We start from the raw sequence: 27,558 nt of genomic DNA, 5'->3' as shown, positions 1-27,558 counted from the left end.
AAAATACCATTTCCAACACAATCATATTTATGTAATAAACGAAATAATTTGTCTTTAAAATTAAAGGAATACCCAAATGGTACAAGTCTGGAAACAGAAATTAAGTTAAACTTTTAGAAAGATTCTTGGAGTTAAAATTTTTATTAAACGTTCTGGAATACCCAAAAGGTTCTTTCTAATTTTAAAACAAAACCACTACTTAAAGTTAAAATGCATATTCCGATTGCTTCCACATGGGAGCCCATCTTATTTCCTGATAAGATGCTTTGCTCACTTCCCACTGGCTTCCTTAGGTTTTGCATACCCTGCAAAGAGTTTGCAATATGGATTGTTGATCCAGAGTCAATCCACCAAGTGTTAATATTAACATTAACCATATTAGATTCATAACATACATATGAGGTTGGTTTACCTTTCTTTTCAAGCCATTGTTGGAATTTCGTGCATTCCTTCTTCATGTGTCCCTTTCTTTTACAAAAGAAACACCTTCTTTCTTGATATCAGCTTGGGGTGGTATTTTACCTTTTCCCTGCTGATGAGCTTTCTGATTGGCTTGATGTTTGTCAGTTTTGTTTTTCCCTCGAGTGGTTACTTCCAATGCACTCTCACCCAATTCCATCACTAGCCTCTTTTCTTCTTGAACACACATGGTCATTAATTCATTGATTGACCATTTGTCCTTATGTGTATTGTATGAAATTTTAAAAGGGCTATATTGAGGTGGAAGGGTGTTCAGAATATAGTGCACCAGGAAGGATTCTGACTTATTAACCTCAAGTTTCTTAAGTTGAGCCGCAATATCTCGCATTTGCATTATGTGCTCACGCACACCCTTTATGTTGGTGAGTCTAAGAGATGAAAATTTTATAATAGGGTACTTGCTAGTGCCTTATCCGAAGTGACTAATTGTTCATCAATAGCTTTCAGCAAGTCTCGTACATTTTCATGCTGATCAACAGAACCACGTATGCCAGCAATCATCTTAGTTTTGATAAACATCACGTTGAGCCGATTGGATCGCTCCCATCGCTCATATAACGTGATCTCAGTTGGAGTGCTGGTATTAGTGACTATAGATGGTTCGTCTTTCCTGATAGCATAATCGATATCCATCCACCCTAAATGGAGGAGAACCCTCTCCTTCCATATCTTATAGTTATCACCATTAAGTTCGGGAATATCACATCGCATATCAGAGAAATTAACAGTTTGAGAAATTACATAAAATCAAACATGCTTATATCAAAATTTGAAGCTTAATAGACTAAATTACATGTTTTACCAATGTGAAACATGTCAAAAATATAAATCTCATGACATAAAAATTGCTTGTGGGCTAACTTCTTAATTCAAATAGATTCATATGGTCTTTATGATAAAATTATCAAATTATATTCCAATTCATAATCCCTGTGGGTAAATTATGAAAATAATCTGATATTTTATCCTGATTAATTATATTAAATATAATAAAAGATCCTATGGGATAACAATTATTATACGAAATATAATCAATCACAATATGATGTCTAATTACTTATGTGATCCTTATTTTAACTTTATATATAATTTTAATTAATTAAGGATGCTATGGCTAATTCTTAATTAATTAAGATTATATGAATCACTAGACATTTTAAACATAAAAAATTTGCTCATAAGCATAATTTAATATAACTAAATATGCATACATAATATGAGCATTTTACCGATAAAATTGTTGAAAATCATATTTCCTTATGATTTTCAATAAAATATATCAAGAAGTTTTCAAGAAGAAACCAAAATCAAATAATTTTCATGGCATAAAAAAATGAAAACTCTTTCGTATCAAGGCAGAGGTCAAAAGGCTCTGATACCAAAATGTTAGAAATCAATGAAGCCAACTTGTGTTTCTAAATCGTTATAATAGAAACACAATAAAACTTATGCGGAAATGAAATAGCGTACCTCCAGCCATTGTCGCCAAAATTTTTGTAGAGGTTTCTTCTTGAACTTTGGTACTTCTCGGCTCAGAACTCTCACTTTAGATGGTGTAGGAAAGCCTTTCGCTTCAAAGAGATGATTGAGCACAGGGACCAAAATCCTCATATATATAGATGTTATCCCATCAAGAACATTTATTATCACCAAATCATAATGTTCAAGAATTAATTCAGATTTGTAACGTTTGGACCATAATGAAGAACTTTAATGATATTAAATATTTAATTTAATAATAACGGTTTCATGTTTAAAGAATAAAAAATTAAAATCATTTAAACCATAATTAATGATAATGAATTATGAATCTTAATGATAACAGTTATATTATTATTAAATTAGATATTTGATAATAACGGTTACATCCTCCCCTCTTCAGATGTGGCAAACTCCTCTACTCTTCTTTGATGACGAACTCGTATGCTTGTCTCTAATGGTGATAAAAACTCCTATGCTCCTCTTTAATAATGAATGTTGGTAATGAACTCCTCTGCTTCTCTTTGATACCATCATTTTTATTTTTTTTTATTTTAGGGTATTGAATTGTCCAAATAGGTGAGTGAGATTGAATTGAGTGCAGCTTGAGTATATTTTTAGTAATTTTTTCAAACATACTAAAACTTCTCTATAACAATCATAATATAATTCAATATATTTAGTATTTTTTAATTTTAGATGATTTAAAAAATTAATTTTTAAAAAGAATATTATAGATCTAGACAATGCTATCACCCAAGGTCAGTGGAGCACTAGTTTAGAGCGATACCACCACTTTTAGTTTTTTTTATTATTTTAGGGTATTGAATTGTCTAAATAGATGAGTGGGATTGAATCTATGATTGAATGCAGCCCGAATATATTTTTAGTAATTTTTTCAAACATACTAAAACTTCTCTATAACAATCATAACATAATTTGATATATTTAGTATCTTTTTTAATTTATTTTTTTATTTTTAGATGATTTAAAAATTAATTTTTAAAAAGAGTATTATAGGTTTAACTTGTGATATCGCCCGAGGTCAGTAGAGTACTAATTTGGAGCGAGACCACCACTTGTCTGGTAGTACCACTACTACCGAGTAGTATTATATTGAGTGGTCTAAAATAAAAATGTGATCGAATGTAACTCGAGTTATAATAAACATAACTGATCAAAACTTATTTGAAAACTAATAGGATACAATTCTAAATTGATTACTATTATTTTTTAATATTTTTTTATGATTTTAGTGTAACTAATAAATTTTGGCATGCGATGATCCTAAAATTATTTGAAAACAAAACATATCTCAACAAAAAAATTATCCTAAAATCCTCTTTGCAAATATTATCAAAAACAAAATACAACAATGATGGTAACATTAATTGTAAAGTGATAACTTCAAATTTAAAATTATAATAAGTTTAGAATGTCTTACTGTACACTTGTCAAAACTTCATATATATATATATATATATATATATAGGTATACTCTCCCTGTAATAAGTAGACTATTCGAAATTAATAATATCAAACTACAAAGATGTATTCATTTAATACTATATTTTTTATTATTATTATAGTGAACAATTCATGTTGCGATAGACCGATGCAACCAATGCTTCAGCAACACTGGATAGGACAATGTCAAGACTTGTACGACATTACAAATGTTTCATCAATACTATGGTAAGTCTGAAGCTGCATAAAGTTACATGAGGATATGACTAAGGCTCGTGTTATCCTTACTTTTTATTGGTTATTACGATGGCAAAAGATATAATGATGGAGATTACGATGTTGGTAACCACCACCGGTAAAAAGGTTGGCAATGGCGATCTCCTTCGACATTGCTGTTGCACCGGAAGAATGGGGTGGCAGAGATGATTTGAAACAAAAAAAAAAAGAAAAAAGGGACCATATAAACTATAGTAATAATAAATGAAATACTTAAAATTTTATTAAGTCGATCTAGTTCAATAATAAAACCTGATCTGAATAATAAATCTAAATTCATCAAATTGGTTCAATCTAAAAAAATCATAGTCAACAAACATCGGATATATTTTTTATTTTATTTTATAAAAAAGGGGTACCAGCATGCTTAAAATGAAAGATGAGGCGTCATCCCATAAAATCTCATTATTATAAAGGTTTTTTTTAGGAAAATTACCTTATACTATTTATCAAACTTTAAAAAGAATAAATTATGTACAAGCCCCCCAACATAAATCAGCCAGCTGTTCTTCTACTGTCATTATTCAATCGTCGTTGACTCGAGAGGAATTAAAAGTTATATTCTGTCCCATCCTTCTCTGCCTAATTCATGCGGCGCTTTTGAACCGGTCCAGTCTTTTTTAGATGTGGCCAATGGCAAACTAATAGGCCAACACTGACCAATTCAGCCCCATCATCATTCCTATTACACTCTTTGTTTTTGACCGTGGAAAACACGGCAGGCACATCGTCAACGACAACAAGAAGCCAGCACAATAGCTTGTCACAAGTCGCAGAATACGTCCCACCAATGATGACTATAATAAATGACAATTTGCATCATCATCATCATTTCATAAATCTTTGAATGTTTCGTAAGTCTAAATCCACGTTTCAGACGTTATCCCGAAGGAATGCCTGACTACTATTGTTTTTTTTTATTATTATAATTAATTCATCAGATTTTTGTTTCTGCAATAAGCATCTGACCAATTAGTCTTATTGTTGATGTTCCTCTTTGTTTTCCACCGTGTCTTAAATAAAGACCATGCTACTAAATCTACAATATTATCAATCACTAGTTCAAATTACATCCACAAATCGTAGCTGCTCCAAAGATCAATTATTGGGGTCCAAACGTACTCATCATCATATTAAGGCTTTAGGCTTCATTTAAGAACATGCATACACGTAGCGGTTTATTTAACTTGATACTTAAATGGTTCTTGGCATGATTCTCTGGATGATGGGAGGGAGAGCGTTGTTTCCTCCTTCGCTCCAAGCGTTGGATCCTGCTTTAGTTGCTCAGCCCTGTACCAAAAAAGCAAAGCTCCAGCGTTATAAGTGAGTGTTCAACAAGGAATCGTGAAGATTCATTCATACGGAAAACGATTGCAAAGGTTTCGGTTGATGTCCTCGACACGGCTACCAAACATTTTTCATTATTTTATTTTTTTTATTGATATCAAAATTACAAACAAGCATTCGTTTTTAGAGTAATTTTTGTACCCGTTTGAGGGTCTAATATTAACTTGCTTTTCTTGGGAGAAAAATAAGCCTATTTTGAGTGTCATTACTCATAAATTTACCATAATTTATTGATCATACACAAAAGAAAAAAAACTTTTCAAGTTGTCATTTGTATTTCTACCTGTGGGATCACTTTTTTTTAAATTAGAAAAGAAAAAAAAAAAAAAAGCTATACAGTATGGTTCTCATATTATTTTTCTCATTTAAAATTGTTTCCCCAAAAATCACCCACAAGGAAATTGCAAAAAGAGAGAGAGAGAGAGAGAGAGAGAGAGAGAGAGAGAGAGAGAGAGAGAGAGAAGCAGAGATAGCAGTCAAAACATTCGTTTAGCTGTTCATAAGTTTCCATCTTCAAATCAAATTTTATTTTTAACACTTGTTTTCTTCTTCAAAGCTCATATGCTATATTGCAAGTAAAATAATTAGCAACTTAACTTAATTCAGCTGATGAGAAATCAACTCCTCATCAAAGAGAGGGTTGATTAATCTAAAAGGAGAAGAAATTGGGTCACGTATCCCAAAACCAAAGTCAATATGGAGTGCCATATAATTATCATTCTTTCATCTTCTTTGAATTGCGAGGAAACTGAGGACTTGTTATTGTTGTCGCTTATTTTAACATGGCATTCGATCAAATCTTACTTTTACATCCTCATTTCTAATCATTTCATTGTTTCAATATATTATTTAATCTTATCATCATAAACTAACCATTGTTCGTAAACTTTCATGATTATTTCTTACCCCATTGGTGGTTTATATGTTTAAGGGTCGATTGATGTTGTGTCAGGTGAGAATTAGCAAACGAGAAATGAATGTCAAAACATTAATCACTTCATTTGGTAATACACTTCAAGAAAAAAGGAGAAAAATACAAGGACACAACATTTCTCAAAAGCAACCACTCTAGAAAAGATGAAGTCCAAGGAACACTCATTGCATCAAGTTCTTCTAGCATAACTCTTAAAAGGAAAACAAAATTAGAAAGATGAAGCTACATGCAAATGCAACTGCCCGCTATGCTCCATTTCCTCTAGATTGCAAGTTTGATCATAGGAATTGAACTAGACCCTAGTTTTGTATCCGTTACCGAAGGTCAGGCTGCACAAACAACTCGGGAAAAGAGGCATTCTGATAAGTAGGCAAGTTCAGAGGGTGGTCCACATTCATCCAAGTGCCTACCGGCTTTTTTGAGTCTCTCTCCATCACACAGTTCCCGTCAAGTTCTGATCCATGTTGGATTGCAATGGCCTGCTGGATCTCCTTGAGCACTTCTGATATCGATGGCCTTTGCGCTCCATGTGGTTTGACACACATGATAGCTATCTCCGCAATTTTCCACACCGATTGTAAGTCGTAATCATCCTGCAATGCGGGATCGACAACAGCCTCGACGTTACCACTCTCGATGAACGATTTTGCCTGCCATATGAAGATTCAGTGATCAGATAACAACATGGTGATGTTTCATTCTGGTCAAAACGTACAGGACAACTTTTTGCAGCAATGAACTATGAACTGACCCATGCAACAATGTTACGGCAGTTGAGGCCAAAGCTTTCACTAGATATTGGCTCTTGACCTGAAATCAGCTCCAGAAGTATAACACCAAAACTGTAAATATCACTCTTCTCTGTCAATTGCTGAGATACATAGTACCTGTGCATGTTTCACACTAATCAATCTGGAATTGCTGACACTATTTTGCAAGATATGAAACTCAAAACAGAAAGAAAAATGAATTAAAGAGTTCTTTGCAACATTATGATTTCAGGCAGCAACCAAAATTGATTTCATAAGCATCTGAGATAACCATAAACGAAATAAAAATGTCTTACTCGGGGTCCAAATATCCAACAGTCCCCCGAACCATGCTTGAGACATGGGAACCATCCACTGCATGTTTAGAAAGACCAAAATCAGATACTTTAGCTCTCATGTGATTGTCGAGGAGAATGTTGCTGCTCTTAAGATCCCTATGAATAATGGTAGGAAAGCAGCCCGTGTGGAGATACTCAATGCCTGAAAAGATTCGAGATAAGTGGTCATGTTAACTTCAGTCTTTTAAAACTAAAATTATGCATTGAAATAGTGTTCTTGCGATTCAACCTTTTGCAGCATCCTCTGCAATCTCAAGACGATTGATCCAACTAATAGTTCTTTCTCGAGCTGAGGGGCCTGCAATGTTTCCAAATAAGAGGTCCGGTATAGACATTTATCCAGAAACAAATATATGACTTACCACGAAGATGCTCTTTCAAGGTTCCATTGTGCATAAATTCATACACAAGGATGTTTTTCCCATCCTGTTGACTGTAACCAAGAAAAGTTACGAGGTTCCTGTGATGGATTCTTGAAAGTAATGTGACCTGAAAGAATCATGTTAGTCACACTACTGATGAAAGGAAAAGAAATTTTTAGTATTGATGAAACAAAAATAAAAGGCAAAGTAATTAACATTACGCAGACAAATGTGATGCAAGTAGTGGCTAAGACATCTTAGGGAGAAGAAAAGTAGAACTGCAACTTTGATTTGGAAAGTGAGCTGATATCCACCAATAAAGTTGAAGTCGAAATGCTGTTTTACAGCAACATAAAACAATTTGGGAAGCAAATGGGAGTCCTAATCCCACTAGAACTACATCAAAGACAGGAAAGCCACACACGTTTCTGACATGAATAGTCTTGCCAAGGGATAGTACTGTAGCAGTACTATAGCATATTTTGTGGATGATGCTATAGTAGCAATTTAAAATGCTATTCTCAACATATTACATATCATAAATAAGAAATCATAGATTAGGTTAGACACCCAGTTGAATAAGAGAATTTGGCATTAGTAACCCTATAAATAAACATGAATGTAACCCTAAGTTTTGTGTTTGGGACTATTGCTTTTTCCCTACTAGCATGAATAAAGTAGAAGAGGTAATAGTAAACCTAGTTTATCGTTTTCTTTGGAGGCTTCTACATCTCAAATGAGATAATGCTTGTTAGACACATTCAGGGAGATATTTACAACCAAACGACAACTAGATTTCAGTAAATTGAAATCCTTTTTATAAAGTACAAAACCTTGAATTGAAACATACCGTGATAACTTAGGTACATTTACCTCATTCAAGAATTCCCGGATTCCTTGGAATGAATCATTGGTAAGAACCTTGACTGCAATTTCTTTTCCATCTGCCAACTTCCCATAATAAACTATCCCAAAACCTCCCGAACCAATTTTCTTTTCAAATTTACTGGTGGCACCTTCTATTTCAGACAAAGCAAACCTATGGGCTGATTCTGCAGAAACTTCACTGAAGAAAGTACTCAATTTTTGAGCTGGTTGAACACTGTTGGCATTCTCTGGAGGATGGAAAAATATTCAGGGTCATGGTCCTTTAAAACATCTACAAAGAACTTCCAAGCATACCTTTTGAAAAATTCTTCCTTGTTTTGTCTAAGAACAAGTAGCATAAGATAGAAATTACAAGCAGCAAGCTAGCTCCAAGGACAGAACATATGATGAGTACCATGCGATTCACATTTTTCTTCCCTTCATGTAGACCTTCATTTCCTGAATAGCTAAACACAAACAAAACAATACCCCTTTTGAAGTTCACTACTAGTAAAGATAAATGGTTGATATGAAAAAGAAAAAGAGAAGATTAAACTTATGTGCAATGTCTGATCACACACATTTCCAAAGGAAAAAAAAACTATAATCACCAATAATTTTCCAACTTAACATAAATTAACTCTATAAATAATATATTACTTTACTTAAATTATTAATTTCCTTGTTTGTGTAGTATGGTTAAGGAAATGATTAAAATTAATTTTCTTAATCATGTGGACAAGTTAAAAATTTTGCCAATCAATTAAATTATTAATTGATTTATTTCCTAATGAGTGGTGTGATTTTTAGGAAGTAAATACTTTATATATATTTTTGTGTAAACCATAAGAAATGAATATTATATTTCTATATTTGTGTGTGAAAGCAAAATAAAAAAAATTAAAAATTAAAAATTAAAAATTAAAAAATTACTTATCTTTCAGGCGATGGGAGGATTGAAGAGAGGATTTCCTGAAGAGAGGAGAGGTAGTATCCTCTATTCTTTTCTAATAAGCTTTGATTCATGTTTTAAGATCTTTGATATTAGGATTATTATAATTTTATGATGCATAATAATGTTTTAATTTTAAAATTTTATAATTAATAAATAATGATAATTGATTTATAATGTTAGAATGATTATTGACTAATAATGATCACTTAAGCTTCAATGAATTTCAAGATTAATTTAATTATTAAAATTATTATTTTTGAATTAACATAATAGTTTTAATTTATTTAATTAGATGTATCTATGTTTCAAGAATTATATGTGAATTTCTATGAATTTAATTAGTTTTAATTTTAAGATTATGAATTTAAATTTCTTAATTCAGTGAATTGGTGTTTGACCTGAGTTAGATTGATCTATAAGACCGGGTTGACCCAGCCCATATAGCAATGTACTACCCGAACCATGTGATTAGGCAAGACCCAACCCATGTGGCCAAACATAACCCAACCCATGTGGCCAGGCATAACCTAGCCCATGTGACCATGTATGATCTAGTCATGTGGCCAAGTAGGAGCTAGCCCATGTGACAAAGTACAACCCAAATCATGTGGCTAAGCATGGTCCAACTCATATAGCCAGGTACGACCCAGTCCATGTGATCAGACACGACCCTAACTTGTGTCTAGGGATGACCTAACCCACAAGCTAAGCGTGGCTCGATTCAGTGGTAAGGTTCAGCCTAGTCTGCGAAGTTAGGCCCGCCTAGCTATACAATTGGTGCTAAACACATTGTCGTTCCTCTATCCAACTCGTTGTATCTTAGCCCAACCTATTATTTAGGATAGGCACGTGCGACACATGTGACCCGTCTAAGACTCTGGTGGGTCGATTCGGTTTAGGCTAACACTATACGACATAGTCTAATTTCCTTTCCCTTTATTGGTTTGAGCTCGTTAATTGACTGAATCAGATAGGTTTGATCGGTTCAAGACGGTTTAAGGTGATTCTAGACCAACTTAACTAGTTCAACCTACTTGACCTAATCAAAATCAATCAAATCTAAATTAAACTAGTCTAGGATGATTCAAACTGGTTTTATAAGGATTTGAGGTTGATTCTATTATGTCCTAATTGAATTGAGTTTAGTTCAAGTCAATTGGGCTATTCCAATTAGGGTTCTGGTTGATTGAGGACTATTGAGAGATTGATGTCTTACGTTGTGATAATTTATTTCATCTAAAAGTATCATTTAAAATTAATTATTGATTTTTTACATTTTTTAAGTGTATGATATTGATATGATTATTACCATATAGTATATGTAACTATACTAGTGGTTCACATTGGAAGTGTAACTTATGAAATGAGCTACAAGCCCATCATTGTGTGAAGCTATCAATGAACATAATCTAGTAGATCATACATCTAGCATGGTTCCTCATAATATTTTATCATACTATTTCTTGAATGCATATATAAATGAATGGATGAATGTAAATAAATTATCATAGTTGTTTATGTATCCCTACCGAAGGCAAGTAGAGCGATTTCTCTTCGAAGATTAGTGGGTCATCAGATGTAACAGTTAGATGATTCCTCCATCTGTTATTGGGAGGAACATATCCTCACTTGGGCAGGTGAGAGATCCACTCTACCTACTGTTAGAAGAAATCAATCCCGTGGAGTATATCCCTCAATCCGTTATTGGGAGAGTGCACCCTCGGGTATGATGTACTCCTTTATTATTTGACTATTATGTATGTGTTACATGTGGCTAATGCATGATTTTGTTTATTATACAAGAATTATCATTATTTTTCTAATGCATAAGTTTTATAATGAATCAATATATTATCATTTAATATTAAATTATTGATATTTGTATATATTTCATGAATATTAAAAGTTATTATTATGTTTTTTCATAGGTTCCTACCAACATATGTGGTTGCTAATATGTTTTTATATTATATTTATTTTTCAAGTAATCTACTACTTTATAATAGATCTAAGGCTTGGGTGGAAAAAACTTTTTTTTATTATTTGTGGTCCTATCAAGAAGATGTGATCCTTTTTCTAGTTAATAAAATATTTACTATTGTAAAGGCAAGGATTTAAATTCAAAGATGAAAAAAAAAGGAGTGTCTTTTGTAAATTATGAATAATAAAATGATGATTTATTATTTTTTATAAATTTGGGATGTGACAAAAACTATCATGAATGATGTCTCGATATTAGAAAAAGAATTGAGCAAGCAATTCAGGTACATGAACATATAACATCCTAAATATTTAGAATAAGCTACATGAATTTGTTTTCAATTGTTTAGCCCTCAATATAGGATAATATTCTTAGATAAATTAAGAGCAATCAAATATTTTTTTATTATTTTAGTTTAAACTTCAGGACTCCCTTCACCTCACATAGAATAACTAATTTTAACTAATTTATTTAATCTAATTAAGGCATCTATCGATCCCTTTGAATATAAAAATATTACCATAAATAATTTTCTCACATTTTATAGATGCACATAATTGTCCAACAAAGGAAACATATATTCTATGTTCCCTTGTTACTGACACATCCACCTCAACTTTCTATTCTTGACTAAACTAATTTTTTTCCAAGAGTTTTCTTATTGACTAATAGTTGGTCCATAAAACGTTAGCTTTACAATGGTCTTACAAAATTTTTCATTCATTTAATAAATACACAACAACCTTCTCCACATTAATTACTCTGCTTTAATTTCATTTAACAATGTCTTCACTACTCTTTTTGTCTAATCAATGACAATATGATCAAAATCAGCAAAATAAAGTAATTAAAAATTCAGAAACTAAAAATATATAATTAAAAAGACTAAATATTAGAAAATATTTTTAAAAATAAAATAAGTAATGTAGAGGAAATTTTTATATTATTTTTGTACAATACCATATATTTTAAGTTTCAGTAAAAGCAATATTCATTTATATTACAAGATATACTTTATTAACTATATATTCATATAGAGATGCATTATCATATTTTCATAAATTATAACTTAAAACCAAAAACTTTAATTTTTTACTTAACTCGAGATGACGTGAGGATGGAGAATGAGCAAAGACACAAGCAATGAATAAATTGCAAGCAAGTTATGAGGGATTTGTGAGCCAACGTCAATCTGATCATGAGTAGAAGCCAGCAATGAGGTAAGTTTCGTCGGTCTCCCTCCAATTCTTCACATCCTCCAATCTCTCCTTCCATATCCTCTCTTCCTTGTCTTTCTCTTTTTTTCTTTCTACTATTTCCCCTTCTTTCCCATTTCATGGTTGATCATGCGAGTATAAAACAAAATTGATACTCAAAAGTAGTTATCTCATTTCTTTTCCTTCTTTCAATCACCCTTTACAAGATTTTCATAATATGACATTAACTTAATTTCTTTATAGTTAGAGCAATCTTAAATATCACCCTCATTCTTGTATATGGATACCCAAAATCTTTTCCTCTCTTCATCAAACATATTTTTACTTCTCAATTTTTGTCAAATAAACTAGTCAATGAAACAATCACATGGTCTCCTAAATTCTTTCAAATCTCAGTAAGGATATCACTAAGTCCTACCATCTTATATCAAATTGCTAATCTGAAAACAAATGGTAGAACCTTACATATATTTCACCACATCAATATACCAATGCTGTGGGTTGCTTTCAGGCAACCTCTTCATCCACCTTTTGTACCTTTGGACATCTGGGAGGTGAAAATGCCTCGCATTACTTTTAGGTGACAGTATGATACTATAATGAAATCAGTCAAGATCTACCTTTATTCCTTGTATAAAATTAAAATAGATTTTTTCTTCTACCCTTTCCATCTAAACTCAACTAGATTTTTATAAAAGAGATCTGAATAACTATAGCATTGACCAAAGTACCATGAACAGGGACAATCAAACCATTATAAAGAACAGTTGTGTAAATGATGTTAAGCAAAAATTGTGTCTAAATACTTCCTCTACTTGAGGAATTTGCAAGTTTCTGAGTTAATCTGAAGAAGTGCAACAAGGTTAAGATGCAGGATGTGCATCAGAACTCTAAATATAATTGTATAGGTTAGAACCCTTCAAACATAATGAATGAAGGCCAGAAAAAAGCTAACATATTAAAAGAAAGAGAGAAAGTAGGGTGTTCTCATTGATGTTATGGTTAGCTAGATTAATCTTCAATAATTACGTTTCATCTTAGGATAGCTAATTAGTATGCACACATATTCTCAATCCCATATTATTAAAATAAACTCAAGTACTAGCGCTAAATAGCCTATGAAGAGGAAGTGATACTCACTTGAGAAAAATATTTTTATGTAGGAGCGCCTTTGGAACTACTCCACTCAACTTATTATTCTGCAAGTACCTATAAAATCAAAATTTGCAAATGAGTTAATTTGTATAAATAACATATGTAGTGGTGCATGTGACAGAGATCCAAGCTTTTGGGATCAACAAAAGAGTAGCATTTATTAGTTGTCTGGTAGAAAAAAAAACTAGCTTAATTTCGTGACATGAAAAATGCAGGTAATACCTTGAACTTTCTGGTAAAATAGATACAAAGATGAGCTGTAATTTCTAGATTACTATATTAAATTTAAGTAACAATATCAGGAGCTATAAAACTTACAATTCTCTTAGACTTGGCAGATCTCCCAGTGACGAAGGAAGGACACCGGTCAACTCATTGTTCTCAAGATGACTATATGAAACATAAAACAATTATTTCTTCAAGCATATGGAAAAGCTAAAGGACATTATTACCAAGATGATTGCCTCCTTACACGGTCTTTAGATTTAAGCATTCACTAAAGTCAGGTATTGTACCAGAAAGTGAATTTTCATCAAGCCATCTGCAGTAATCAGCTGCTTCAGTTTTATAATATGAGAAATATTCAACTTATTGAGATAAGAAAGTTTCCAAAGGCAAACAATTAAGAGAAGAAAAGATCCAGCTCTTACAGTTCAACCAAGCCTGTTAACTTAGTCAGCTCTAAAGGAAAGTTTCCTGTCAAATTCTTCCCAGATAAATTACTGCCAAACAGCAATACATTTACGAGTTAACTAAAGATTCAAGAAGTGAGAAGATTAGACACTAGAAACTTGAAGAGAGTTTAAGACATAGGAGCATCACTAAGAAATCTGTACCAACTCATAATTTCAGTACATGAAAACTATACTCGGTTGTGGATCTGAACTACATTGCAACCAAGACCATGGTACTGGTAGACATGGGTCACCACCTTCTTTTGCCCAATCTGCTAGTGGATAATGAGAGATGAAACTGGCCATGACAGTTGCTGCAGACTCATGAAACCAATATATCTAGAATCAAATATTTATGCAAAAGCACATGCAAAATAGCTAAATTCAATAGAAGGAACAATTACCATCCCGAGATCCATAATTTATTTCGAGGTACTTATAAATTTCTAGGGCATTTAAGATAGGTCCTCGAGATGAATCATTTGTCTTCTTAAAAGCAAAAGAGAATACAAATGGAAAGGAGACATTGGTGTATCCAGGTTCATACAATCGGTATTTTCCCTGAGCATTTTCTTGAACATTCACAGTGGGTTTACTAAATTCTGGCAAGCCTGGAATTATTAGCTTAAACTTTCTGGTTTCATTTGAACCAAAATCTTCAATTTCTGCAAAGTATGAGAACGCCCAACCATTCCCCGGAAAACCATCCAGATCAAGACGATAAGTTAAGGATCCATTTCGACCCAGTACTGCTGTCTGCATGCATGACCTTTTCAGGTGGTCTTTCACCACTACTAACATCAACTGGCATATCAGTTGATATTGTTTCAGTTCCAGGAGCAACATCAACAAGGTAATTTGGCCTCCTAACAGTATCAGATTCCCATATTCTATCAAATGGATCATCGGGATATCTGCAAGAATAATGAAGAGATCGATTAAGACAAATCCAAGCGGAAAAATTTAACCTTATAGATACTGAAAGACAAGCATATGGAACTTGAGATTAAATTGAAAAATACATGCAAGAATAGATAATCATCAAAGATAAAGGTAACAGTGTATGATGTTAGGTGCGTAGACATTATCCTTTAATTTTGACCTTAATTTCCAACTATTACTTAACTACCTAGGAGAGATTGTGCTTCTTATAACCAAGGCTTCCACCATCATAAATTTTATCAAGGCTGCAAGATTGAATATATGATGGAATGGCAGAAAATCGAGAGTCTGATATCCCCTTTGTTTATCTTCATTTTAACTAATGCAATTTACTAAAATCATATGACTAGTCCAAAGAGAATTTGTCCCCTTTAATTCAACATAGTTGCTATAAGCACTGAAGCAGATCTAAGTTTTTGTTAGTCAACTTTCTGTTCACTTTATCTAACCATCTGGATCCTCAGCCAGTCATCCTGATAGTCAGTCATAGCTACAATTCAAATTTCACCATTTTAATAAAATTTTGAACTTATTTTTATTTTTTGCAGAAACATTGTGTCCACCCTACAAGAAAAATGTTGACATACATGAAATTGTAAATTACAAATATCAACTGACAGCAATAAATCTTTTATTTTTTTCTTGGGCGCTTCTTGTAGATCCATCTTTCAAAAATTTGAAAAAAATATTGTTAAAGGATATGATGTATAATCTATAAAATTCATTGTTCCCCTACAATATCTAACTCCTGTTGTCTCCTTGCCAAATCATCCATTCAATTAACATCAAACTCTCTTGTGTGGCACTATGAAACATCTAATTAGTAATCTAAAATAAATTGGGTATTTGATGTTTCCTAGAAAGTACAATTTCAAGTGCAACAACATTACTAAGTGATCCAGGACGATGTAGCTGAGTTCGAGTCGAACTCTAATTTGGCTCAACCAGCATTCAAGTCGAACTCGAAATCAATCCCAATCCAACCTTGAACTCGAAATCAAAACCAAGCTCAAGCTTGAATCTGAGCTCAAGGATCATATTCAAGTCAACTCAAGTCTCACTCAAGTTCCGCTTAACCCGAGTATGATTCAAACTCCAATTCAGCTCAATCGGACTTCGACTCAAACTCCAATTCAATGTTGGAACCAACTCAAGCTCAATTTCAAGCCCAGAAGTCGGATTTGATCAGCTCCAACCTTGGGAAGATTCAACTCGAGTTCCATTCGGATTGGAAGAGGAGGCGGCCAAATTGAGGAAGAGAGCTAGGGGCACCGGCCCTAGCAAGGTAGAGTCCTAACCTAGTTAGCGATCTAGGACTAGGAAGAGAGAGTCCTAATCTAGTTATGGCTCCACCTGTAGAAGCACTAGGAAGAGGGAGTGCTAACCTAGCTAGGACTCCATCCCTCCATCAATTAAACATGGGGGTGCACAGCCCCTTCAGCTCATTGAGTCCCAGCAGTTCTAGGCAAAGTCCTAGCCGAAGAGAGGAGAGTAAAGAAGGTAAGAAGTCAGCAATCAGCAGCCTACTTCTTACGGCCTGCGGCAACACCTATGCTGCAGAGATTCTTCCAAAAATCTGTCGTCCCTAACAGCTTTCAAAGGAGCCTTTGACAGCAGCAAGGAGAGGAGAATAAAGCAGAAGGAGAAGAGAAAGAAAAAGAGAACCTGTGGCAGCTCTCCTTCAAGTTGCAGCCGACAGTAGTCCTTCCTTGCAGCAGAGCACGCCTTCTTGTACCACAAGTCCAGCAACTTCTTTCCCAAAGGGCAGCAGCTTCCAGCTGCTACTACAACCCTCAGCAACCTCTGAAAGGGAAGTAGACAGCTGAGAAGAAAGGAAAAGAGAAAGGGAGAGCTCGGCAGCAAGTTCACAGCCCAAACAGTCCACGCTTGTCGAGCGAGAAGTTCGAGGCTGTGTTTAGTTCCCTTACTTTTATTTCAAAGCAAAGTAGATGGATTTCCCTCTTGGATTTCTGTTTTCTGCAGCAAAAGACACAACTCCTCCACGAAGACATAAATCTGCTCGAGGGAAAGTTCAACATCATCGAATCCTTCCCCCATATGGATCACTAAGATTCCATCGGGACTTGTTACTTGTATGGTTCATTTAGAGTTCCATTAGCATCTCCACTGGGCAGTAGGCTTTCCACCCAGTATATAGCTCAGTACTGGTCAACTTACCACTTGTTACGCCCTATGATGAATTCATTGAGCATTAAAGCTCACGTTAAAATTGCACGATGTATGGACCAAGGTATATAATATCGTACCGTACCGGAGTTTCAACGTTCGCTCGGTACGGTACGATATTGTATACCGAGCAGCATACTGTTTGGTATATCGTTCGACATATATATATATTTATACATATATATATAATTCGACGACGTCGTCTCTCTCTTCTCTCAAGCGGGACGACATCGCCTAGTTTATATATATATAAATTAATATATATATATATATATATATATATATATATATATATATATATATATAAAAGGCGACATCGCATCGCCTCGACGACGTCGCCTTTTCCTTCTCCCACGCGGGGCGACGTCGCCGAGGCGACGCGACGTTGCCTCGTTTATATGTATATATAAGATATATATTTATATATAAATATTCTTATAAAAGGCGACGTCGTCAAAAAAGGCGACGCGACGTCGTCCAAAAAGACGATGCGACGTCACCTTTTATTATATATATATATATATATATATATATATATATATATATATATATATATATATATATATATATATATATATATTTCGTTCCGTCCGGTAACGGGCGATCTGTGTACCGGTCAACTGACGGACCGGTACATACCGCCCGTACCGGGCGGTATTATTCGAAATTGCATACCTTGGTATAGACTACACAAGAGTCTACGAGTTAGTAAGCTTGGTTTTGGATCAGACTACATGAAATTGCACGGTGCAAGCATTGGGTAGAATTGTGTGTTGAGAATTGATTCATAGTAGTTACCTAGGAAGTTATCATGTTCTAGGTGGTTTTAGGCATGTTTCAAGAAGTGACTCATGAGCTAGAAGTTATAGGGTAGTTCCTACAACTAACTCAATCATAGGTGACATGGTGGAGTGAAGTAGTTACCACTAGGTCCTATAAATAGGACCATAGTTCATGAAGCAAGATAGAATATGAATACACTTGGAAATATCTTGTAAGTGTTCTATGTCAATCCTCTTGTTTTAAATACTACATCGGTTTTCTTGATCGAAATGATTCTTTTTACTTGCATCGTAGTATTCTGTTTTTATCATTTCCTTGCTCCTCTATCCCCAACATTTGTGGTATCAAAGCTTAGGTTCAATCTGAACTGGGCATTATGGCTTTCAATGACAATTCCATGTCGCAACCCCTTATTCCTATCTTCTCGGGCAAATGCTATGAATTTTGGAGTATCAAGATGAAGACTTTGTTCACGTCTCAAGATCTTTGGGACTTAATAGAGAATGGATATGTAGATCCAGATGAAGAAATCAGGCTGAGCGAGAATAGAAAGGCCTCAAAGGCATTGTTCTTCATTCAACAAGTTGTATATGAGACAATCTTCTCAAGAATTGCAGTAGCAATAACCTCAAAGCAAGCTTGGTTGATACTTCAAAATGAATTTCAAAGTTCATCAAGGGTGATTACAGTAAAACCTCAAATCCTTCGTCGTGAGTTTGAAATTTTGTTCATGAAAAACAATGAATCGATGCAAGATTTTTTTTCTCGAGTGATTGAAATTGTTAGTCAAATGAAATCTTATGGTGAATATCTTCATGATCATATAATTGTTACAAAAGTTTTGAGAAGTTTAACTCCGAAATTTAATCATATTGTTGCCGTAATTGAGGAGTTAAAAGATTTATCTACATTTTCATTTAATGAACTAATGGGTTCCTTACAAGCACATGAAGCAAGGTTGAACATGTCACTTGAAAAAAGTGAAGAAAAAACTACTTCTAAAGAAGACAAAAAATCAGCAAGAAGAGGACGTGGTAGAGGAGGATTTCGTGGTAGAGGAAATGAAAGAGGAAGAGGAAGATGACACTTTGATAGGCATGATGAACAAAGACAATCAAATTATGATAAAAAAAATTACAAGAGTGGAATTCAATGTCACTATTGTAAAAAGTTTGATCACATGAAGATAGATTGCTGGAAAAGAGAAAAGCAAGCAAGCTATGTGGAGGAAAATAAAGGAAATAGTAAGTTGTTTATGACTCATTCACAAGTTAATGATATCTCAAATGATATTTGGTTTCTGGATAGTGGATGTTCTAATCATATGTCAGGCATAAGATCAATGTTTAAAGATATTAATGAAACTCATAAGTTGAAAATTAGACTTGAAGATAACAAGCAAATCCAAGTGGAAGGAAAATGAACAATTGAGGTGAAGACAAATTAAAGGAAGGTAAAATACCTTGATAATGTTTTCTTTGTTCCTACTTTATCACATAACTTGTTGAGTGTTGGACAATTGATAGATGATAGATATTCAGTTATATTTTATGATGGTTCATGCACTATTAAAGATAAAAAATCTGGTTTGATTATGGTAAATGTTTGCATGACGTAAAACAAGAAGTTTCCACTTGATATTTCAAATATTGAAAAGCATAGTCTTGTCGTAACTCATAAGAATGATTCTAATTTATGGCATTTAAGATATGGACACCTTAACATTAAGGGTTTAAGGTTGTTAAATCAAAGATAAATGGTTTTCGGATTGCCTAAAATTAATACACTTGATGTATATGAATGATGCATTTATGGTAAACAAAGTAAAAAATCATTTCCTATTGAAAAAGCATGGAAAGCATTTAATTGTCTTGAATTAATTTATGTTGACTTATGTGGACTTATGAATATAAAATCATTTGGTGGAAGTCAATATTTTCTATTGTTTACTGATGATTATAGCTGCACGAGTTGGTATATTTTCTGAAACTGAAATCTGAAACATTTGATAACTTTCAAAAATTCAAAGCACTTGTCGAAAAGCAAAGTGGTAGATACATAAAAACACTTCGGACAGATATATGTGAATTTTTATCTAATGAATTTAGTTCTTTTTGTGAAGAAAATGATATTCACAAAGAATTGACAGCATCATATACACCGGAACAAAATGATGTAGCTGAACGTAAGAATCGAACTGTCATTAAAATGATAAGAAGTTTGCTTAAAGGAAAACACATTCCAAATCAGTTTTGGGCAGAAGTAGTTGCAACGGCAGTTTATTTGTTGAATATTTCACCAACAAAAGCTATTATGAATCAAACTCCTTTTGAGGCTTGGTACAATATGAAACCAAGTGTAAACCATCTAAGAATTTTTGGTTGTATTGCTTATGCTTTGGTGAATTCACAAAATCATCACAAGCTTGATGAAAAATTTGAAAAATGCATCTTAATTGGTTATTCCTTACAATCCAAAGCATATCGATTATATAATGCTGTTCGTGGCAAAGTTTTTATCAACAGAAATATTATGTTTGATGAAAGGGCAAGTTAGAATTGGGAGACCAATAAAGGTGGAAAACAAATTTAGATTCCAACAGAACTAGACACTCCACAGAATCAAATTGCAGATCCTGCTCTAACAAGTTCATCGTCAACCTCACCTAATAGTAGTTCAAATTCTGATTCCTTAGATAAAATGATATGAAGAAAAGGGCATAAACCTCACCATAATCTAATTAACTCAACCTGAAGGATTTTTGGTTAAAGGGGATGAAAAAAAGATGTATAAGCTAAAGAAAGCTCTTTATGAGTTTAAACAAGCTCCAACGACATGGTACAGTAAAATTGATTACTATTTTCTTCAAAATGGATTTAAGATGAGCAATAATGAACCTACTCTTTATGTAAAGAAGGAAGATGAATATAATATTCTAAAGGTTTGCCTCTATGTTGATGATATTATATATATGGGTTCATCTAACTCTTTTGTGGCAAAATTTAAAAAGTGTATGATGAATAAGTTCGAAATGTCAGATCTAGGTTTACTGTATTATTTTCTCGGGTTGGAAGTGAAGCAAGGATCAGATGAAATTTTTATTTCAAAAAGAAAGTATGCAATGGATCTACTCAAAAAATCTAATATGATTAATTACAAAGCTATAGCAACACCCATGAATGTAAATAAGAAATTAAAACTTGATGATGGTATATGCCTGACAAATGCAAGATATTATAAAAGTTTGGTTGGAGGTTTGATTTATCTAACTCATACTCGACCAGATATTATCTTCTCTGTTAGTGTAGTATCCAGGTTTATGCACAGCCTAAGCAAACATCATCTCAGAGCTGTTAAAAAAATTCAACGTTATATTGCTGGAACAACAGATTATGGTATTTGGTATTCTCATAATTTTAAATGTAAATTATTTGGTTTCACTTATTGTGATTGGGCAGGAGCTTTAGATGATAGAAAGAGTACTTCAAGTAATATTTTTAGCCTCGGATCAGGAGCTATATCTTGGAGTTCAAAAAAGCAAGCAATAACTGCGTTATCGATATCGGAAGCAGAATATGTAGCCGCAACATCAGCAGCTTGTCAAACAATATGGCTTAGAAGACTTCTTAAAGATCTTCATCAAGAACAAAAAGAAACAACGGAAATATTTTGTAACAACAAAGCCACAATTGCAATGACAAAGAATTCAACATTTTATGGAAGAACGAAGCATATAGAGATTCGCTATCATTTCATCCAGGATCTTGTAGCAAATGGAGCCATATCAATGAAGTATTGTGGAACAGATGAACAAGTTGCGGATATCCTCACTAAGTCGCTTCTAGTTCAAAAGCATGTTTATTTCATATCGCAAATCGGTGTATGTAACTATGACTCAAGGGGGAGTGTTGAGAATTGATTCATAGTAGTTATCTAGGTAGTTATCATGTTCTAGGTAGTTTTAGGCATATTTCAAGAAATGGCCCATGATCTAGAAGTTATAGGGTAGTTCCTACAACTAACTCAATCATGGGTGACATGGTGGAGTGAGATAGTTACCACTAGGTCCTATAAATAAGACCATAGTTTATGAAGCAAGATAGAATGTGAATACACTTGAGAATATCTTATAAGTGTTCTATGTCAATCCTCTTGTTTTAAATACCACATCGGTTTTCTTGATCAAAAGGATTCTTTTTACTTGCATCGTAGTATTCTATTTTTATCGTTTCCTTGCTCCTTCATCCCCAACACTGTGGTCCTTGCACCATACCCTTATTGGATAGTTAAGTCCTGGTCTGTACCAACCATTATAGACAAAGCTTAAAACCATGTATTCTAGTATGATTTTAGGAAAGGATTGAAATATCGCACCATACCGGAGTTTCTACATTCGCTCGGTACGATACAATACTGGATACCGAGCGATATACCGTTCGGTATATATATATATATATATATATATATATATATATATATATAAAAGAATTTTCGGTAACGTTGCCAAAAAAGGTGACACCCCTTCGCCTTTTTCGGCAACGTTGCCAAGGCGACGCGACGTCGCCTTTTCCCGCTGGGGAGAAAGAGGGCGACGTCACATATTTATATAATATATATATTATAATATATATATTTATTATTTATAATATATATATTATATATATAATACCGCTTGGTAGCGGGCGGTCTGTGTACCAGTCTACTGACGGACCGATACGTATCGCCCAGTACAGGCGGTATTATTCGAAATTGTAATCCTTGATTTTAGATAGGCTATTCGTATTATTTAAGGTTTTGGAGATTGTAATATTCCACATAAAATGCTCTTAAGATCCATTAACCTGTCCATCCTATCAAGGTCATGTGTGACTTCAATCTCGAATAGGAAAGTCTCATTTCCAGCATGCACTGCAGAAAAGGCTAAATTCATGACAGTCCACAAGGCTTATTCAATCTTATATCCTCCTACAAAAATCATTTGATCATGAAAGTTTACTTTGATGGTAGCAAGAACCAATTCAACAATGCGATAGATATTATGGTAAAAAATTTCTCAACTCTAGCATACACTTAGAATTGATGATGAATTCTAATTGATAAACTCCAAAGCATACCTTACAGGATCACTGCTCCCTGCACCAAAGTTTATTCTTGCGGCCAGAGAGAGAAAGAATTGATTTTCATATGTTGTATAGTATAGAGAACCATTGAACTGCCGAAGCTCAAGTGTTGAGATAAATGGTTGCCCCGTAGTGGCATTTGATAGACACACACTAACTGTTGGAGAAGATGCTAACATAACTACCTCTTGAACTTCGATAGTGTTTGCATCAGATATCACAATGGTCGACCAATAAGTTGCCCCAAGAGATATGTCAAACTTTGGATAAACATTGCTTCTATCGAAGTTCCCATACAAGAAAGTTGCTCTTATGAGGTAGCGGGTTCTAACTTTCATGCTCAACATGTAACAGTACTTCTTGCTGTCCGCAGGGAAGTATCGTACTTTCATATATTGCCTTCTCTTCTCACCTGGAACAGATATGCTGGCAGTCTGACCAAAAGTAATCTGATTGTCAGTAGTCCACTCAAGCCCAATTTCATCTGTATAATTATCTGTTCCTCCGCAGTCCAAACTTAAAAAACCTGCCGCAGGACATGCAATAATGTAAGACAGTGCTAGGAAAATTTATCCTCACATTATGCACTTCAAAAGAATATTGTTTGCTTATTCGGATCATCCATATGGACCTTCTGAGGTAAACACAGAAAAGGATGTTGCCAGGATTTATATCAAGGGTATAAAAAAAACACTAAATACTATCCAAGACGACTATCAGAATTAAAGCAATCGAAAATAATGTTTTCTACAGTAAGCTTATGGAGCACATAAGCTCGTACACACATAAATAAAATGGTGTAGATGTTTTTACATTTTGAATGCACATAGTAGCAACTCATGATTGATGAAAAAAGCTTATTAAATTGTCAACGCAAAGTTATAACAGATACAAAAATACCTGACTACCATGGTAGAATAACATCATTGACTGGAGACTATCAGAAACAAAAGATGTACATCATATATAATTGCATGGTAGAAACTCACGATAGCAGCACTTCGTTTTTGATATAAACCGAAACAAAATGTCTAAAGATATATGGCAAATGCTAAAACTGGAGTAAGGCAAAAGAAGATATGTAGCATAAATAAACAAAAATGTATATGCATACAATTTTATTAGGAAAACAAATAATATCTGTGCAAAGATATTTGTTATAGACTAAATGATAAGTGGCCATAATCTAGATGCCTATTGAGAAAGAAAATAGTGACAGAAGAATATCTTAGCTACATGATCACAGTTTATCATGCTGTTTAAGATCCGATGAAGTGACTTGCATTAAAAAAAGATTACAAGATAATGCTTAAAAACATGTGAAAAATGAAAAAACAGATCCTTTGATTCCATGATTAATTAAATATGGAAAAACAATGGAATCTGATCGATAATAAAATGTCCTGGTGCCTCATATTACATCAAACATTTCCAAACTGGACCCCATACAAAATGAGTACAATTTGCAAGTGACCAAGAAAATACCCGCATAATACATTGATCATGAAGCAATAGGAAATAAGCTAAGCTAATTATTCCTCTGCGTCACCCCTTTTTTATGTATCAGTGGCCACCCAACATACAATCATTTATTATCACCCTGGCCTTTGAGAAAATTGTTTCAGAGAAATGCTATACCATGCACGGGTGATCAGACATCCCCTTTTGCCACACACATTTAGTTTCAAAAAAGAAAATCTGAATCAACAAACATCTGCTGGAAGACAAACTAAATTTCGACATTGGATGTAAAAACAGATAAGAAACCCCTTCACATAAAAGCTGCTCCTTTTAACAGTAGAAGAAGCCAACTCTTTTTCTTTTTTTTTTTTCCTTTTCAGTTCTATTGACCGCTAGCACTGCTCAAGCACTTCATTCCTAAAACGTCTAAGACAAACCAAATTATTGTTTAAGATGCCAATATATTGTCTCACTTCTGGAGCTACTGACGCAGGCCCTTGAAGTGTCAAACACCTGTGCTGACATCTACAGCACATTCCACACAGTAGATCATTGGAGGCATTGTTAGTTCCATCAGACTCCTAACCAAATTGACAAGATTCAAGATACTTCTGCATATGATCTACAGATTAATAAGCGGGAAAAGCCCACAACACCAGACTCACCAGGCATCTGAGCTCTTGATGCAGAGTAAAGAAAGAGGTGGAAGATGAGTAGGTGGAGAAGAGTGGCCATCTGCCGCTGGTGACAGTGAGCGAACTCTCTTGCCTCACTCCCTGCCGTATAAGCTTTGAACAGTGTGAGTAGGAAAGCTGGTGCAGTGGCCTATGATGGCCTCCAATACGCCCCATACTCCCTGATATCATGCGGTAAGAAAGAAATATGCCCTCCTTCCATCTTTTTACAGTGGAAGGAAGGTGGCGGAGGCGCGTTGGGTACTCTTTTAAGACGGTGACAGGGAAAGCGAAAGGCCAACTAAAGCAAGCAAAGAACAGAACCGAAAAGAAAAAGAGCGTGGAAAGCTGGTGGCGGATGGTTGACGAGATTCCCCCATGGGCGGTGATGGTAGCGCTGTGGGAGGTGGAGCGGACCAATTTCCAGCAAATACAGCCAATCATAGGAAGCCACGATTTAAATTCGATACGTGGCGTGATTCCATTACTGCCGCTGTCAGAATTGTGTGTATACAGTTTTGGCCGTGTTATGCGGTGAGGGGACGACATGAACACCTTCCGAAAGCCAAACAAGTATTCCTTATATATAATGCTCCTTTAATTTATTCACAGCAAAAGATATCCACAGGAAGATTCGTGCCTTATTAATTAGCTTCAAATGTTCCATGATGATCATGCAAGACTTTTTTTTACATCTAATAAACGACAAGAAAATGTTGCACATATGAGTGTTATATCATGGTTAATGAGCTTATTTCGGTAAAACTTCGTAAGCATCGTATATGACATGATATACATACACACATACGTACTCAAAAAAAATATTATATTAATTTCACTCAGCCAAGCACTTATTGATAACAAATCTTAATACAGTCCATATATTGTTTTTATTACAATGTGGATAATAATATTTCAAAATTTCCTACTTAAAGTATATTAACATCTTATCTGATAATCTAAATCAATGTTTATGATGGGAGTATATGTAATTTAAGCTGCCACCAGTCGCGTCAGTTCATGATTGTATGGCGAGGGAGGAGAGACCCCTTCAAGCTAAGGTTACTTCGACGTTAAGCTAAGGGGACCGACCAAAGGCTCCTCCCCCAAACTCTCTCACCTCTCACGTGGCCCTTCCACTCACGGGGCCCACCGGCAGGTGTGGAGGTTTGGCGGAGGGCCTTTGCTACGTGAAACATTGCTTCGTTCTTCCCCCTGCCACGAGACGTCCGGAAAGGTCGGAAAGCATAAATGCTGGTGTCAGCTGATGCAGCCCTTCTTCTGCAGTGGCTTATGGTCAGTCACAGCAATTTATTTATTATGAATCGAAAGATGGAAGTTCATGAATCGAGTAATTTATTACGAGAGATGATTTTATTTATTGAGATAGTTATATATATTTAAATTATTTAATCAAATTATATATTTAAATTTATGATTGATCCTCATATTAGATTGACAATGTAAGAAATATAAGTATGTCATTTTATGGTTATCGATATCATAATCTTTTATTATGTTTTTATAAAATTAAACATCCATAAAAAATATCAACGATGTTTGATAACTTGATCTTTAATAAAATAAAAATCGATAATAATATGTTTCATAGAACATCGAATTGATGCATAGGTAAGTGACACTAATATTATCACAATATATTGTAGGAGTGAAATGGAAGGTAATATCAATTTCATATAGTAGATTGGTGACCTAGTTAAGTTTATTATGACCGAAATTGACACTATGAGGGGGGAGGGGATGAATTAGTGCTTATAATAAAAATATTAGTTTTAAACTTACGTACGATGAAAAATGATATCTCTTTATTAGACCTCACTTTTTCCTTTAGAAGAACTTCTAAATACCTTTAGAAGAACTTCTAAATACTAGGAAGAAGTGACCCTACACTTTAAGAGAAATTACAACCTTTCTTTCTCAAGAATATTTTCCCCTTTTCTCAACTCAATTCTTGTTTCTCCGTACAGGAATAGTTGGGATATTTATAGACCCCAAATGACTTCAAAATTAGAGCCAAAAAAGGTCTCATCCTAGGTTTCCTAGGTCATGGCAGTATCACTGCTTGTGC

The 27,558-nt window shown here is 34.1% G+C and overlaps 1 pseudogene; it reads right to left on the bottom strand.

The window, feature by feature from the left end:
• Positions 1-6,023: 6,023 nt before the first annotated feature.
• On the bottom strand, positions 6,024-25,711 carry LOC135619308 (probable LRR receptor-like serine/threonine-protein kinase At1g67720; annotated as a pseudogene).
• Between the last annotated feature and the right edge of the window lie 1,847 nt (positions 25,712-27,558).

Source organism: Musa acuminata, chromosome BXJ2-8, assembly GCF_036884655.1.
Source record: "Musa acuminata AAA Group cultivar baxijiao chromosome BXJ2-8, Cavendish_Baxijiao_AAA, whole genome shotgun sequence".
NCBI classification, from domain to species: domain Eukaryota; kingdom Viridiplantae; phylum Streptophyta; class Magnoliopsida; order Zingiberales; family Musaceae; genus Musa; species Musa acuminata.
The sequence above is the reverse complement of the archived record's forward strand: the minus strand, read 5'-3'. Positions and strand labels throughout refer to the sequence as shown.